The following is an 18,856-nucleotide window of genomic DNA, read 5'->3' as shown; positions in this document are numbered from 1 at the left end:
GGATCATACTATAACAGCACTTACTGCAGTAACATTCAGAGCATATTATTATTACATCTCTGGGCCTTCACAGTGTAGATTGGGATTGCTAAATTGAGAAGTAATTTTAACTTTGCAAGTTCCATGAGCATTGCCTATAAAGTTAATGTGCCATTTGGATAACACATACTTACAGGGTTTGAATTAGTTAAATGTTTTAATTAAAACTATTTGCCCAGTGTTGTCTTTTATTATGTAAAATCCCATTGACATTCCCTATAGATTTTAAGGTTGCAGGGCAAAGACTGTAAATATTTGTCACTCACAGACTGATTAGCTCACTAAGGCAAATCCTGGCTGTTGAAGTCAATGGGAGTTTTACAATTGACTTTAGCTGGGCCAGGATTGTATCTCATTTGCTTGTATCAAATAATAAGTAGTAAGAATTGGGGCTGGGATGTTAGAAAGTAGCATGACAATAAACTGGTACTGACATATTGGATTTGTGGCTCCTTGGCAGGGTTACTAGAACTAGGGGTGCTGGGGGTGTGGCACCAGCCCCTGGTTTGACGTAATAATAACAGCTGAATTCAATGGTTTTCGGTAACCCGCTTTATACAAAATTGTTCCGGTGCCCATGCTCCTCTCAATCAGATATTCAGTGGGATTTGGAGTGCTAACTCCATTGGTCTCCTTTAAAAACACTTCCTTGAAAACTGTTGAATTATAAGAGAATTTGCAACTCCTAATTAGAGCTGTGTCATGCACAGATTCAACACAACATTAACAGAAATATCCAATACTATGGGCCTAACTCACCACTGCAATAAACCGGAGTTATGTAGGTGTAACTCCTTTGAAATGAAGCGCCAGGCATTTGATACCTAGCTATTTAGGGTGGGATTTTTCAAAAGTAGTCATCTTTACATTAACTATACTCCCTCTCAAGTCAATGGGAGATTTTCTACTGACCTAGATGAAAGCAGTGTTCGGCCAATGCCGAGTGCTTTTGATCATCCCACCCTTTTACTAAAATTATCCTTTGATTTCAATGGAAATTTGAAAAGAAAAAAGGTTTCAGTTTATGTCAAATCTGATCCAAAAGAGCCACATATTCAATAATATATCAGTGGCAGTTTATTGTCATGCTAGTGTCTAACTTTGGTGTTAAACATCAGTTTAAATAAACAAATAAAAAGATACTGACATAACAGTTAAGGGGTTCGATGTGAAACAAACCAAAGCCAGGCAATTAAAGTTATTACTTCATCCTTAGAGTGAAGTGCCCTGAGGGCCTGCTGCAATACTGTGGTGAAAAAGAAGGTCGCATTCCTGAATAAGGAATTTCCTTGCTTCTCTCAGTTTCAGTCAAACCATTTCCTCAGAGTCTGTGTGTGTGAGATATGCATCAGGTGTAGTTTACAGCCAGTGTATAATAAGATACCGGGATTTATTTCAATGGGATGGGCTGACCCCATCACTATGGGGAGCATAGCCATAACTCAGTGATGCAGGTCACTCCCCATTGACTGTAGAGACATTTTAAGTATAGTTATTACATACTGGATTTATATAACTCCCCATCTCTATAACTGTCTTTTTGATTTGCACTCCACTCATCCCACAGACCCTTACTGTGCAAAATTAGCTCTTCCGGAATGTGAGTGGGATACAAGAGGAGAGGAGAGAAGAGAAGAGAGAAACTAAGGAAAGGTGAGGAAATGGGAAGGTGAAAAATCGTAAAGCATAAAACAACTGAGTGCTTAACTAAATTGTATGTTTATTGATTGATTACTTACATGTATATATATATATTATGTGTGGTATATTTTAAATGAGTTTACTGAAATTTCCCCCTGGCCACTATAGATTTCTACATAAACTGTATTCTAACTGGAGTGGTAAATCTCTGAAAATGATACACTCCATGAAATACAGGTGTTGCAATTCACATCTTTGCTTCATGCAAGACGTTTTCTTCTGTTTTGACACCGGTGAAAATGCAATGGTGTTAAGTGGGATTTTCAAAGCTGCTGATTCCAAATTCCTATTAATTTCTATTGGAAACTTGATATCCAAATCCCTTAGGCAGCTTTGAAAATTTCAGCCTTAAATGATTTTGTCCATGCTGTTTTATCTTTAAACACTTTGGGTCAGGTGGGCAGAAATTCCATTGACTTCAACATGGCCATGATTCCACTGCAGGAGACTACATGAAATGTAGTTCATGTACTGACTCCAAATAAGTCTGATTTAAGTGGCAGAAAACCTTAATTTAATAGGTTTGGTATTGTAGCTGTGTACTTGAACTGTATTATACCAGTTGTATGTACGCAATGAAGTTGAGGTTATGTTTACACCACATTCTGCTGTCATATCTTTCTTCCACCCGGTCCAATTCCAACATTATACAATATAACACCACACTATACTATAGATATATAAACACACACACACACACAGAGACATTATTTATATGTTAATAAATACCAGTATGTATGTGCGTAGAGACTATTTAGCACACGTTGTTCAAAATACATTCTACTACTGGTAAATATTAACAAACTATATTTAATGGATATTCCACATACAGAATTGACTTTAAAGATTAATTTATAAGCTTAGGTAACATAGTTTTAAAAATCCCACAATTGCATGAAAGGAAATAAAAGCATTTCTATTGATCTTTATTGTACAACCCTGATTCTTATTCTTCCAACGTTTTCTATTTGGAAGTCACTGAAGTGAAGTGAAAACCATTCACCCTATTAAACAACAGTTTGCTTCCTAACAGGAAGTGATGGCTAATTTGTTACCCTTTGATCAGTCACTAATGCTAACTTCATATGTGGTCTCTCCATGTTTTTGGTGTTAAACTGCTATAGATTAAAGGATTTAACCATTTTCTATGGTATCAGAGAGACAAGGTGGGTGATGTAATATCTTTTATTGGACCAACTTCTGTTGGTGAAACTGACTAGCTGTGACACTCTGAGTACCTTTCCCAGACCTGAAGAAGAGCTATGTGGAGTTTGAAAGCTTAATACAGGGTGGAAAAGATTGTTTATCTCAAGTAGTTAACGCATATTGTACTAGACCATACAAGGTGAATTGGCCTGTTAACATCTCTGCAGTCATCGGACAAGGGGGGGGGGGGGGGGGCGGGGGTAATGGGTTACAGATTGTTGTAATAAGCCACAAATCCAGTGTCTTTAGTAAGACCCAAGTTTGCTTAATTATTTCCTCCATTATCTTTCTTAATTGAAAGACACTTAAGGTACGTAAGTGAAGCTGACTGGTCTGTAATTCTGTGGGTTGTCCTTATTTCTTTTTTTATAGATTGGCACTATATTTGCCCTTTTCCAGTCCTCTCGAATCTCTCCTGTCTTCCATGACTTTTCAAAGATAACTGCTAATGGCTCAGATCTCTCCTCAGTCCGCTCCTTGAGTATTCCAGGATGCATTTCATTGGCCCTGGCAACTCAAAGACATCTAACTTGTCTAAGTAATTTTTAATTTGTTCTTTCCCTATTTTTCCTTTGATTTTACCTCTTTTTCACTGGCATTTACTATGTTAGACATCCAATCTCTACTAACCTTTTTGGTGAAAACCAAAACAAAAAAGTCATTTAGCACTTCTGCCATTTCCAAATTTTCTGGTATTGTTCCCCCTGGGAACTGTAAAACTACAATACACACGTGGGGAAGTGAGGAAACAGATTGACAGAGCAAGTCGGGTACCCAGAAATCACCTACTACAGGACAGGCCCAACAAGGACAATAACAGAACACCACTGGCCATCACATACAGCCCCCAGCTAAAACCTCTCCAGCGCATTATCCACAATCTACAACCTATCCTGGAAAATGATCCCTCACTCTCACAGACCTTGGGAGGCAGGCCAGTCCTCGCTTACAGACAACCCCCCAACCTGAAACAAATACTCACCAGCAACTACACACCACACCACAGAAACCAATCCCTGTAGCAAACCTCGTTGCCTACTCTGTCCCCATATCTACTCTGGCGACACCATCAGAGGACCCAACCACATTAGCCACACCATCAAGGGCTCATTCACCTGCACATCCACTAATGTTATAGATGCCATCATGTGCCAGCAATGCCCCCTCAGCCATGTACATTGGCCAAACCGGACAGTCCCTCCGCAAAAGAATAAATGGACACAAATCGGACATCAGGAATGGTAACATACATAAGCCAGTAAGTGAACACTTCAATCTCCCTGGTCATTCTATTACAGATTTAAAAGTCACTATCATTGAACAGAAAAACTTCAGAAACAGACTTCAAAGAGAAACAGCAGAACTAAAATTCATTTGCAAATTTAACACCATTAATCTGGGCTTGAATAAGGACTGGGAGTGGCTGGCTCATTACAGAAGCAGCTTTTCCTCTCCTGGAATTGACACCTCCCCATCTATTATTGGGAGTGAACTACATCCACCTTGATTGAATTGGCCCTGTCAACACTGGTTCTCCACTTGCGAAGTAACTCCCTGCTCTCCATGTGTCAGTATATAATGCCTGCATCTGTAACTTTCACTCTATGCATCTGAAGAAGTGAGGTTTTTACCCACGAAAGCTTATGCCCAAATAAATCTGTTAGTCTTTAAGGTGCCACCAGACTCCTTGTTGTTTTTGTAGATACAGACTAACACGGCTACCCCCCTGATACTTGACTTCATGTTGCTGCTGACTCAACAGCAACGTGTTTATACATTTCTCAATAAAGGATTTTTTCCCACTAATTTAGCGTTCTGAATGAATTTATTCTGAAGTACTGAACAATTGTCATTAGCATTCACTTTCAGCAAAGAAACAACTTGAATAATGCAATTTGATTTTTCTGTTTGCCCCAAACACTGTTCATCACCCTAAACACTTATTCCACTGGACTGTCCTGCTAAATTCTACTGTGAATAGCAATACATCTTGAACCATTTGTGCTTATAAAACAACCAAATGTTTTGATTGATTACATGAAAAATAAGGACATTCCAGGTGCAAAAAATTAATTTCAGGTCCTGAAAGAAGACACTGGGCTGTCCTATGAAAAATTTGGGACAATCCCAATAAAACGGGAATATATGGTCACTTTAACATAAATAGATCCATTGACATCAGTGGAACTACTTGCATGTTTAAAGTTGAACAAATGCTTATGTGTTTGGCTGGTTTAATATCATACAGACAAGTCAATATTTGAAACTTTAAAAGGCAAGCAGTTTCCATGAATGTGCTAGGTTATTCAACCTATAACAGTTTACCATCAACAGCTAAGAAAGACCACATATGAAATGAAATTAAATGGATTAAAACAGCTAATAGTATTTATATTTGTATTTATTTAGTGACGAGGAAAAGAGTACTATTTTTATTGGATGCAGTTCTAGGACTGCGGCTTATAGTATAAAGCAATTTTTGCAAATGAAACTTCTTTTCACTTAGTTAAACTCAAAGTAGAGCATCACAATTGAAAGGGGAGAGGGTCAAACCTAAATTTAGCTTGTCGCATCATTTACTCTTGGTCTGAGTCTAACCCATATTACCAGCAATGACCTGTCTTCTGGATGAGATGTAAAACAGAGGCCCAGAGCAGCTGTGGTCATTAAAGATCCTATGTCACTTTTCATAAAAGCAAGGGTGTTAGGTTAATCTTGGTGTCCTGGCCAGATTCCAACTTATATAATTACTTTCCAAGTACCTAAATTCCCACTATAATGTTACTGGATGGAGTTGATATTTTTCTCTACATCTCCTGAAAAAACCTGTTGTGAATAATGTTGGTGGAGCAGAATGGCAGCCACATTCCATGTTCCATTTCAGTGGCAAGGTGACCGACCCCTTTTACTGCACAAATCAGTTCGGGCTCATTCAAGATAAAAAGCATTAATAAATTCAGAATTATTATAGCAGTAACATCAGTGCTTTCTGCCATAGAGCCCACACCCAGAGGCAAATGGCAGAGATCAAGAAAAAAAAAATCCAAAGAAAATTAAATATTAAATATTTAATTAAAATAGGTGGATGTCTTGGGCTAGACCCTCGGCTGGTGCAAATCAGCATGACCCCCATTGGCTTCAGTTCATACCAGCTGAGCATCTGTCCCTATTCATTTGTCTTTATGTGTCTTATGTCCGTTTACTAAAGTTATAATTAATGGCTAGGACAAATCAATAAGCAAATATACTCTTTCTTGAAGAGTAACTACTTTTATTCTGACATCTAGGAGAGACCTTTAGCTTGGAAATGAAAACAACACAGGTAATATTTACAATTAAACATACTGAAAGTCAGCTAATTAACATTACAAAAATATCTCAGCCTAGTTCTGGAATCTTCACACATCTGAGAAGTCCCATTCATGCATATAGTCCCATTTTGTTAGCTAAGTGTTGTTTAGAAAATGAACGTCCTGTTTCTAATGCTAGCTTATTTTGTCTAGTTTAGTTCAAGCTTATAGTTCAAATCATGAATTTACTGTGACTAACAGAAAAAAGAAGGGGGTGGGGAGGGTGGGAAAGGACTATTTAACTCACACCTAGAAAATCCCCATGTACCAGTTCTTAGTGTTATTATTTTGGTTTATACTTTCATATTGTTTATGTACAATAACAAAACAAAACAACAACAAAAACACCCTCCAAAAAATAATTCCATTATAGTCTGGAGATCATGTGTCTCTGACTTTGGCATAGCAAACTAATTTTCAATAAACAGAACATTTGTTGCTAAGAGCCATACAAATAAATATTGATTTATTAGCTCCCAGGGCTTCTTGTCTTCAGCACTATATTATCAAGGGGAGTATTTTTCCAGAAAATATAAGGTTAAAAAGACCACCTACTTTTTGAACACATGTAGGCATTTTTCCAGGCCACCTCATCAGCCGCTAACCTCCAGTTCTACAGTGGGATTTACCTGGGTCTTTCTTCTAGCATGAAGTCCCACTGAAATCAGTGGGATTCCATGCAGGCATGAAGGTTTACCCACTGCAGGATCAGGGCCCTAATGTGAAATTGACCACAGGTATTGCAAAAATAATAGTGAATGGGATTCAATACTTGGAGATGTATGAAAAATGTGATGTCCCCCCACTATAAACTATTATTTTCCTGTATATCTATTTTTTCTGTCTTTGTTCAAAATGTATTTTGAGCATAAATCCAAAAGCCTTCATAACGCTTTCATGTCAGGAAAGCATCTTTTTGGTCAGAATCTTTTAATTAAATCTGATAATAATTGAAAGCGCACACACAAAAGAATCCTGGCTTAATTTGCAAAAAAGAAAATTCTCATTCATAAATCAGAGTTATTAATTTTGAAATACATTATACCAGTTTTAAAAAATGCACCCAAAATTTGCAGAAAACATGGGATATTACATTCCATGTCAGAATATTGTTATGTATTATTATCAGAACCTAAACAAGCCAGACAAAGGAATTCGTGGTTTATGAACTGTATTATAAAAGGATCAAGGATGTATAAAAGACATTAGGACTTATTCTCCTTTGACTTTGCTCTTTTATAGCCATTTACACCTATACAAAGTCATAGTAAAATGCTAGCAGCAATGTGAATGAGTGGAGATTTCTGATTTAGTAGCATTTTGCATTGGGATTGCACTGGTGTAAATGAATTCATTAAGCACATGGCAAAGGAGAATCAGGCCCTTCATGCTTCATTTCTAAAATGGAAATTATTAGAGATTGTCCTATATGAGCATGCACACATACATGAGGTGGGAAATAGAACTGATTCCACTTCCAGAAGTGATAATGGGGATCTATACTAGGTCCTCTGGTAAGTTACGTTAACTACACCCAGACTCTCTTAATATAATGAGATAAGCGCAGGCATCTCAGCTTGGCTTCTACGTCTTGGGGTGAAATTTTGCCAAGAATGTGCAAAGCAGCCCCGGAGCTAATAAATCAATATCTAGTTGTATGGCTCTTAGCTACAAATGTTCTGTTTATTGAAAATTAGTTTGCTATGCCAAAGTCAGAGCCACATGATCTCCAGACTCTAATGGAATTGTTTTTTGGAGCATTTTTGTGGTTATTGTATATAAACAAAGAATATATAAGTATAAACCAAAACAAGAACACTAAGAACTGGTATATGGGGCTATCCTAGGTGTTGGTATTGGTTTTTGAGTATTTTTTATATTTATTTTTCCTTTTTTTTTTTAAATGACACAAAAATATTTATAAGGCATAAGATATGGAAACTGTCATGAGAAGATCAGATATGTTATTCTGACACCTTAAACAACTTCCTCGGGCATTCAAAAGTCAGTAAAACATATAAACACATATAGAAGCAGAGATAGTTGCAGCTTTGAATGCACAGCCCTAAAGTGTAATAGCAATTTTAGAAGACATTCTTGGAAATTTGAGCTAAAAGGTGCCGGAGGAGTAGTAAGGCTATTTCAGTTGCTGTACATACTGCCACACCTTCAGGTGATAGAAGACTGGGAATAACACTGTCACAATTAATGATTATTATTATAGTATATGAAGAGGCCCCACATTGGTCAGGGGCCCATTGTGTTAGGCACTGTACAATCACTGCCCAGAAGAGACAAGAGACAACTAAGGCATGATACAACAAGTTAGTGAACCAGATGGGAGTGAGTGGAAGAGGGAAGATGAAAGAAGTGTGATAAAAATACTTAATTACTAATTACAGGTTTGTGTAATTTTATATGATGGAATAAATATATAAATCTATCAGTGATCTCTGCTGACCAACATAAATTCTGATATAACATTTTAATTACAGCTGATAGAAACTACCCTCGGGTATGCATTATCCCTTGTACAGGACAGTCATTTGCCATTTCAACCACATCTTCATTGGTCAGGAATAAGGTTAAAATTTTATCACGATTATTTTTAGTAAAAGTCACGGACAGGTCACAGGCAGTAAACAAAAATTCATGGGAGCCCCTAACCTGTCCGAGACTTTATTAAAAATAACTGGAGGGGGCAGAGCTGGGGGGAGGAATGACAGCTGGAGCCACATGGGGGGGACTGACAGCCTGAACCCCACTATCATGCAGGGCACACAGTCCCTAGCTGCTGCCACTGTCGGGGAGGGTGTATGGGCCCAGCTGAAGCTGCAGGGGGGTGCACAGTCCCAGCTCCAGGCCTAGCTTCAGCTGCTGACAGCTGAAGCCAAAGAAGTCACAGAGGTCTAGTAAAGTCACGCCATCAGTGAGTGCCGGGACCTCCGGGACTACATCGTATCCTTAGTCCTGAGACAAGAAAAAGGGAGATTTTTATCATCTTGTGGCTGGCAAATCAAGAACGGGCATCATTATTATAACAGTAAGTATTATTCTTGAACGTGCCCAAGCCAGCACTCAAGTCCACTAATATTATATCAACTTACAAAGCTTCCCAAGGACATCCAAACTTCAGACAATGATAAATGGCTCTGTAAGGTTAGAAGAAGCTCTTCATTATTGTCTCCAAAGTGCATGTGCAAGCATATTTCCTTGTTAGATGATTGCTTCAGCATTGCCAAGAAACAATAGAAATATCTTTAATTTCAAATATCCCACAAACTGAAAATCTTATATTCTCCCGCAGCCTGTTGCGCTTGAATATGGCACAAGACCTTAAAGACAAAGGGATACTGGAATTTACACCATACTACCATAAATAAGTAGGTGTCAAGGCAGAAACCCTACAGAATCAATTTCCCTTTACAAAGCTTTTTTATACAGCATTTGGAAAAAAAGAAAAAGTATATTTCATCCTCTGCTCCAAATTCTATAGTTGATGAATCCAAAGTTCCAAAACTCAGTCAGTCCCATAATCCAGTTTATTATACTGTTCAATTAAATAAACAAAATTATAATACATACAGTTGCGACACACTTGAAGTTTCTCAGCTCCTGGAACTCTGTGCAACTCCTAGGGGCTCCTACCCCATCACTACAACAACAATGGCTGTCCTCTGACACCATTTCCCAGCATGCTTGGAGTCAGGGTGGAAACAGAACAGACTAGAAACTACAGCTGCGGCCAATGGGACAGCTTCTGCAGGGGTGCTATGGACAAACAGTTTGCTGGGCCAGTGATGAGACAGCGTGGTCAACCCCTCCATGGGAGGAGACAGGCTGACCCAGAGACAAAGAGAGTAGGTTTAGTTTCTTTCAGTTTTAAGCTTTGAGTTTGGAGCTGAAAGAGATGCAGAACAGTTCAGGGAGTCTCTTATTAATTCCCCTCCCCACAAAGGGAGTCTTTGAACTGCTGTGGGATCTAGTGCATGGCTCAGGCAGTTCCAGCCCTGTGGAGATCCGTGTTTGGATGGCAGAGATTTGAGCCAGCGCTGACTACCGAGAGCCAGCCGAGACCTCCGCATGTCTCCAGACCAGTAAGTCAGGGGAGGAGCTTATCCTACCCAGAGGCAAAGACACTGTAAGAGGACCCCTTTTTTTTGTTAGAGCCAGTCAATATTCACAGCACTACAGCAATCACTTCCAGACTCACCCTCAGTGTACCATTTGCCTTTTCCTGCTCCCAGTAGAGTTCCCTTTTGTTATATTTTTTGGTGTGACTTTTCTTTGCTGGGGTTTGTGTTAATGTACTTTATTGTTTCTTGTGTACTGGAGGTTTTATACTGCTTGCCAGCAATAGTAGCATTATTCAGTTTTCCAAGGGACAGCACCCCTTGTGTCCTGGACACAGTGAGGTGTCACTTTGGATGGTGGCACCAGGTGCCACAACAAAGAACCCAGGACCAAACCCATATATGGAGAGGGGAGAAACCACTTCAACAGGCAATCAGCAAGGAGAAGGCTTGAGCCACACCTCAGGGAAGGGGCTACATTATGTAGAAACACTTTTTGGAGGAATATTTCTGTGTTATCTCTTCTGTACATGCCATCAGGTGTGATGATGCATGATTATATATTGACAGAAAGCATCCACACGGATGCTGTTAGTGTAAGGAAAGGATATCTGTATATTATGTTCACCTTTCATTGAACTGTATGTCAGTGATACAGAGACCAACAGTTCACAGCTAATTTAACTACATCTGCATTGAGAGAATGAGGAATGGGGTTTACATTGTCAGAAATGAAATCTAAGGTACAGAAAGAGAAGGCATAAGCTGCTGCAGTTGAACAACTTTTACCAGTTATACTGTTCATGCAGAATTGAAACCCATTGTGTTTATCATAGAGCAAGTTGCAAGTCATTTGCATTCACTTTGCTCTTTCTACTCTTGTTCACTTCATTTTTCTAGAGGAATATTCAACACCATGCCCCCTTATGATCTAAAATATGAGGCATTTCTTCCAAGGCAAGAGGAACATATCTTCGATAGGACCCTTGTTATGTTAGTCATTTTATCTAAATTGCGTACACTAGAGGATGATAGTGATAAGAAGTAGAACTAGTTGTGAAATACTTTTTTCCTACAAAATATTTCAATAAAAATAAAGATTTATTTTCATCAAATGTATAGATCTTTGTCAAAAAAGTAAATATCAAATATTTTTAGGGTTTTATCAATTGAAAACTGAAAACTTTCAGTTGCCAAAAACTAAAAAATGGGGTTTAGTTTGATTTTGTTTTACAACCTTCCCCCCAGATTTTGACAATAATCAAAATTATTTGTGAAAATTCCCCTTTTGTTGAAAAGCCTTTTCTGTTCAAAAACATATTAATGGGAACTTTCTGACCCGTTTTAATAAGATGTGTGAATTTTGCAAATATTACCATAGAAGCAGAAGATACAGAGCAGGCTTCCCAAAATTGAAATGTTCTCTACCTCTCTCACCTCTTCATTACTAGTAGGTGACAAAAGGGAGTGTTTTCCCAAAGTAATTTCCATGTTAAGGCAAAGCAATTTCTGTGTAGCACAGTTAAAAGATTCATTAAATGAAGTACGAGTTAGCTGGTGAAGGAACCTATGCTGAAGTTTGTTATAAAGAACCTATATGTTTTATGTCATGACTTCACGTTTCTTTCTTATTGTTATTCAGACCCAATTAAAGTCATTCTAGTTAATTTAAAAGGCATGTTAGAGTTATTGCATTTTGGGGGCCGCACCAAGAAAATCATTTCAGCAATTTCCTGTCAAAATTTTTAAAAAGAAAATGTATTTTAAAAAGTTTTGTAGAGTGTACATTATCTCTGTGTCCCCCATAAAGGCTGTTAGATTTAACCACTTCTTTTGGAGAGGTTGAAACCATTCTGCTGCTACGCTGTGTGTGAAATCAGACTGATGAGCAGTCAAAAAACCTAAAGCAGTGTGTGACCCCCAAGAGCTCATAAAAGTGTACTGGTGGGCTGTAGTGCCCATTTGAAAAGCAGAGTTAAGTATATGCCTGTTCAATGCATAAGGAATTCCTGTGAGAGACGGAACACATGAGATTTGACAGATATTTACTACTGTGATGACTGTTTAAACTTCATATCCAGATTGCATTTGAGCACACAAGAATCAATTCCCTAATTTAAAATCAAAGCAACACACACAGCCTCTGTAACTTAGCAAACTTAACATTTCTTAACTATAGAAAAGGGGTTTTTCAGACTCCTAGTTCTGGCCTGTCTACTCCACACCCTCCACAAGGCCACGTGTCATTTTGAATACATCAGAACACATTGAAGTAACTGGAATTATTCTTTATTATATATCATCTTGCAAAGTAAAACAAAAAGCAAAATGTAGAGGTGAAATGTAACAAAAATACTTATGTGTAATTTACACATCTAGGACCCAAAACAAGTTGTAAGTTAAAGTAGGTGGCCTTCATTAACTTTCACCCTCCTTGTAGTTTCTTTTCATATTACCTCCCTCTTTCTCAGACCCTCAGGATGTAAGTTACATCATCTTAGACCATCTCAGACTCAGTGGGCTAAATTCAGAGATGTCAGAGGTAGGTATAATTTACACTTTGGAAAATGGATACCAACTTAACTCAGTACAGCTTAGACACTGAGGAGATCACAAGAAGATTCCCAGACTCACCTCTGAATCTGGCTCATAGTTTCTTATTGTCATGGAGGAAAACTTGGGGAAATACTGTTTGGGGGATATCAGGGGTTCCCTACTGAATATTCCTAATTCTATTTAGCACTGTGTGTACCATTGGTCTCCTGTGGTTCTCCTCTTTTGGGTGCATTTCCAGCTACAGTTGGAAGATATATAAATATATATCTGTGCTTGTATTTTAAATACTAGAGTGAATATCTAACAAATGGCAATACTATGATATTTTAGGAGAGATTCTCTTTTAAGAGTTGAAATATGTACAATGCAATACATATGGTGTAAGAAATCTTAAGATTCATGTGGTTGCTAATGATGGAATTCATATATGCTATGTGCTTATGGTTTGGTTTAGGTTTAGCTTTGTATTGAGAGCCAACACTTAGATCTTGATTCACAGACACACATACCAAAAATTCAGTCTCAGTTGTAACAATCTCCTCTCTAGCCATAAGTCTGCGGGCTGTCCAGACTTCTTTGATCTGCGAAACTGGGCTGAATACACCACAAGAACAGAGTTTCTCTCAGTACTTTTTGCTTTTTCTCCCAAACAATTTTTTTTTAAATGTACAAGTTAACCTAGCTGTTGTTTGTTTCAAAGTTATCCAAGCATTTGTTTTGGTTCTTATTATATCTGAACTGGCTCACTCAGGCCTACTTGTACAGAGTCCTTTGATTCATTAGGACACTGGTTCAGCATAGCACTTAAGCATATGCATAACTTTAAATAAATGCTTATGATTCCTGGAAATCATCAAGAATTAAACACATGCTTAAGTGCCTTGCTGAATTGGAGTTTAAATGCAGTCACGTTGGATAGTATTCCGCTCCACCAGTAGCTCTATTCAATGGGACTACAATGGAATAAAGTACTTCTCAACAAGTGCAGAATCAAGCCCCAAATCAATTGGTTGATGAAAGAAAATAAACACGTAAAACACTAAAAGAAACAGTTAAGCTTTTGAAATGTACTAAAACCACCACATCCATTTATAGTAATGTATGTTTTTGTAAAACGACCAAAGATTTTAATGATATGTTGAAAAAAGCATTTCTCTTTCTGAAGAAACCTAGTCTGTCCGATATAGCCTGGCATGAGGCCATTTTGTAGTGACTGGTAAACCCTGTGTAATTTGTGGAAATGCAATGTTTAATTTATAATTCCCCACAATCAGACCTTCTGGACCTTTAGCCCTTTCTAACGCCTGACTTCATCCCTCTTTCCTCTTTTTTCAATTCATAATAAATAGCCATACTTCAAAAAGCCTTGTTATTAGTCCCCTCACTTCTAACTTGTCAAACAAAGTGTTACAGGATTCTTACACAAACATCTGCAGCTGCAGCAGACATGGTGCTGTTGCTATGGTATAGTGTGGTACAAAATATTTGTAATCCTGATGCTGAAATTTGCAATGAAAATATTTCTCTTCAAACCATAATCACCTCCATGCATGATTCTGGTCCTGAGGGAGGTCTAAAGATAGCAGAAAAGTTTCTGTTAAACCTTTTAAATATGAGAAATGGAGACCAGAGGTCTAGTCTAAACAACAGCAAAGGGGAAGTTTCTTTGGGTAAAATATAATGCTGTAACAGAAGACTGGTAGGAAATAAAATACTCCACTGAGATGTCAAATAGACATGAATAGGGTATTGTTTGGGAATTCTTTCTGCTGCCTCCAACACCACAGGAAACCAAAAGCCAGTTAAATGTCCTATTAGGACTGGAAATGTATCTATTGTAGACCACCAGGTTTATAGCAGATATTTTCTGGTCACATCTGGAAATCCTGTTTGCTTTTAGGGTATGATAACTGTCTAATCACACAACATCCTTGCCCCGCTCCTTTCCCAAGACCCTCCCCTTCTCTGAGGCCTCGCCCTCACTCACGTCAGCCCCCTTCCCTCCGTCACTCGCTCTCCCCCACCCTCACTTACTTTCACTGGGCTGGGGCAGGGGGTTGGGGTGTGGGAGGGGGTGCGGGCTCTGGGCTGGGGCCAAAGAGTTTAGAGTGTGGGAGAGAGCTCCGGGCTGAGCCTGGGGCAGGGCTGCAGGAGTGGGTGAGAGGTGCAGGCTCCTGGAGAGAGTTTGGGTGTGGGAGGAAACTCGGAGCTGAGGTGGGGGTTGGGGTGTGGGAGGGGATTTGGGGTGCGGGCTTCCTCCTGGGAGGGAATTTGGGTGCGGGAGAGGGCTGGGGCAGGAGGTGTAGGTGCAGAGTGCGGGTGCCGGCTGGGCGGCACTTACCTTGGGTGGCTCCCAGAAGAGGTTGCATGTCCAGCAGCATCTCCTACGCTCAGGGGCGGCCAGGCGGCTCTGCGTGCTGCCCCTGCCTGCAGCTGCACCTTGGTTCCCCATTCCCACCCAATAGGAGCTGTGGAGTCAGTGCTTGGGGGTGGGGGCAGTGTGCAGAGACCCCCTGGCTGTGCCTCCGCCTAGGAACTGTTCCGGACATGCCGATCGCTTCCGGGACCACGTGGAGTCAGGGCAGGTAGGGAGCCTGCCTTAGCCCCGCTACGCCACTGGACTTTTAGCGGCTCAAAGTCTCCCGGATTGGCTTCAGTCTCCAGGAGATCAAGCCGGATTCTGGGAGACTCTCAGCCAAACCAGGAGGGTGGGCAACCCTACTTGCTTTTGGTCTTTCAGTTTAAATATATTGCGGAAGTTGGGATACCCAATATTCATCATTCATCTCAAAGCCTAGTTTTATCAGGGTTTGGCAGTTGCCAGAAGGTAGAGATCATACTTCCTCTAGGCCTAACAAGCACCATTAAGGTAAATACCATGGCTCCCCATGAAATCACCGTTTTTTCTAAATTCAGCCAGGGTTACCCATCTGATCACTTTTGATTCAGCAAACGGCCTGTTTTTTCTGTCCTTACCTGCACAATTTGGAGGTGAGACCAGGAGAAATGTATGATTGTAGAAGTTAAATGGGCTGCAATAGATGGGAGGTTATGTCTGAATCCCAAGTAAATGCTGTAGAGCTGCAGAACCAAGTTTCAGATGCTAGAGGGCCAGATGCTAGCACTCTGGCTGTGGACAACCAAAGCCAGAGGTAAACCTGCCTTGTGTGCCCTTGTCCTACTTGAAGAATTCTGCTGATTCTTTTTGCTCCTGGAATAACACAGTTCTCTTTCGCTATCAGCAATTAAAGTTCATTAGATAGCATTCTCATTGGTAAAGGTGCTTGGGGTTTGTTTTTAATTTTACAACTTCCAGTAATTATTTTACCAAACATGATTTCCCTCCATTTTACCAGACCACATCATTGACACTTTCAAGGATTCTTTTTTTGGGGGGGGTCTTTTATTTGACCTTTATTTCCTTAATTACTTGAATTCTTTCCAATCAAAGCACTTTCTCCCCTTTCAAAGTAATCTCCTTGCTGGCCCTTTACTTACCTAGCAAGTGTCTCTAGTCTCCATCCATCTGCAAGTTTTCGGGAATGGAAATATCTTCACACTTTACAATTCAAAGTCCACTGTCTTATTCAGACTCGCAGTCCACACATGATCACTAGAGTCTCTTGTCCTGCCTCTTTACAGCAGCTGCTCCTGGTTAGCATTTATTTCTACTATCTTTCAGAAAGTCAGATGTCTGTTAGCCCCTCACACTATACTTCATGTTCACTACAGGCTCAGAGGCAAGATTTTCAAATGCAAGTAGTGATTTTGGATGATTCCATTTTTTGTTGCCCAGTTTGAGATGACTCCAGGGGCCTGATTTTCAGAAAGTGGTGAGCACCCATCCTGGAGGAGTCTCAAGTTGGGAACTGAAACACTGAAGCAAAATTACCACTCACTTTTGAAAATCATGGGCTAAGTGTTTATTTTTATTACAACAAAAGTTGCTCCAGGATGTAAATTATATGTTGGTAAAATATGGTTACTGAATGCACGGTATAAGAATTCCCGTTCTACTTGCATAACCTTCCTACCTCCACAGTACGGCACAGAACTTTCCTTAATCAGGCTTGTTGCCGAGTTCCATAGGAGGTATTTGACACAAAGATGAAGCATTACTGAGATATACCAAATATTTCTTACTTTTTTGTAGGCTGCCCGTAGCTGGAGATACAACAGGAACCAAGGCACAATCCTGCAAACGCTTATATGTGTGTTTAACTTTATTACCGTGAATAGTCCCTATGACATAATTGGGACTACTCATAATAGTAAAGTAAAATGTGTGCATGAAATAGTTGAGATAGAAACATAGACGAGATGGATAACATCTAATCAGTTGCCACACTAATTTAATCAAGTTCATATGCAAAATAAGGAAATGTGTGGCATACAAGTAAAATAAATTAATATTAGCCAATTTCAAATGCAATGCAGTGCATCACAGTCGATGTTTTACTGATACATATTGTGCATTATCAATTATAATAGCCTCTACAATATGAAAAGCACAGAAGATATACTGGATGTGGGCTGCATTTAGATGACTGTCTGCTTTGGGTCATTGTGTAAAAGAATTACCATATTGTAGCTTTCTCAAGTACACAATTCTACATTACTGAATACACTTTTGTATTCTGTATTTCTTCACCTAGGGAAAAAAAAAAGCCCTTTCATGTGCATATCCCAATATAAGGAACAATCCACAGTTTGCTCAATATCTGTTTTTATTTCAAATGTCTAAAGGAAGCTCTTACAGTACCACTATTGCAATAGCCTGCCTAACGTGATTTTTTTCCTTTAGGTACAGACTTTGGTTGGAGGCAGTAAGTCTGCATGTCTGAATATAGAGAGCTATTTCGCCCAGACCCTAACATTTATACCAACACTAATAACTTCTGTTACACCATCACTGGTTCTAATACTCACCCATGCATTGATGATGAAGGAGGCCCACAACCTACCAAGAGAAAATAGACTTCTATATTCTTGAGTTAAGGAGCAAATCAAAAATGTCAGAAACATGCTGGATGTGCTGGCCACCAGAGTGGATTCAAGAGTGGCAGGAATTGTTCCAAGCCTAGTGAGTCCAGACATCAAGGAAGATGGCAAGCTGACTGGACTGGAGAGTGCCTGGAAGGACAGCACTGGTGCCTTTGGAAGAGCAGGAAAATAACCATAAAAAAGGACTATTGTCATCCTCTATCACAGTGAACTCGGACCCAACTTTCCAGGACCTCATTGCCACTTCTATGACTCCAACATGATGTCTTCAAAGTCTTGAGCAACATTCTTATTTTTAAGTAAGCACTATAGTAGGCCTGAAGGCTGATCCTGCACCATTGAAGTCAATGGGAGTTTTTGCCATTGACTTCAATGAGTGCAGGATCAAGCCTTTCAACATTGGAGATAGGAGAAATAGAAAGAAAGAAAGAAAGAAAATCTAAGTACTGTACAAACAGTGATATCTGAGCATGGGCAAGAGCAGAGTTCATTTTGAATCACTTTTATTCTTATGTAAATCTGGAGAATGAGTCCCATGTACTATGGTGATTGGCCTCCTATAAATACCAAGGCCCCAGTTCTCTACTGCTTTCAATGTTGTGCGGTGATTTACACCTGTATAAAGTGAGTATAAAATGTTACCAAATCAGAATGGTGGCTGTTGGCATCCACCTTGCACTCATTTTGCATAGATGTAAATTAATCTGCAAGATTTGAGTTAGTGCAGAATCAGGACCTACAGCTAGATTATACAGACTTTTTAATAGCAACAATTGTATGTTGATTTTAAATATTTTTTACAGGTGAACATTGTACAGTGAATACAGTTCCTCATTACAAATGTGTAGAAGATCTTACTATAACCAAATTCTAATTAAAAAGCGCAATCAATAAAATACAATAATGATGATGAAAAGAATAAACATG

At 39.2% G+C, this 18,856-nt stretch overlaps 1 long non-coding RNA gene across 1 annotated transcript in view; it reads left to right on the top strand.

Annotated features, from left to right (window-relative positions):
• LOC128842337 (uncharacterized) overlaps positions 1 to 18,346 on the top strand; it is a 31,478-nt gene extending 13,132 nt beyond the window's left edge. The window contains exons 2-3 of the long non-coding RNA XR_008445967.1: positions 1,607 to 1,692; positions 17,730 to 18,346. This is a non-coding gene — a long non-coding RNA (uncharacterized LOC128842337). The remainder of the gene's footprint in view (positions 1 to 1,606; positions 1,693 to 17,729) is intronic.
• Positions 18,347 to 18,856: the final 510 nt, after the last annotated feature.

This window comes from Malaclemys terrapin, chromosome 8 (assembly GCF_027887155.1).
Source record: "Malaclemys terrapin pileata isolate rMalTer1 chromosome 8, rMalTer1.hap1, whole genome shotgun sequence".
NCBI lineage: Eukaryota > Metazoa > Chordata > Testudines > Emydidae > Malaclemys > Malaclemys terrapin.
This window is presented reverse-complemented; position numbering and strand designations above follow the sequence as displayed.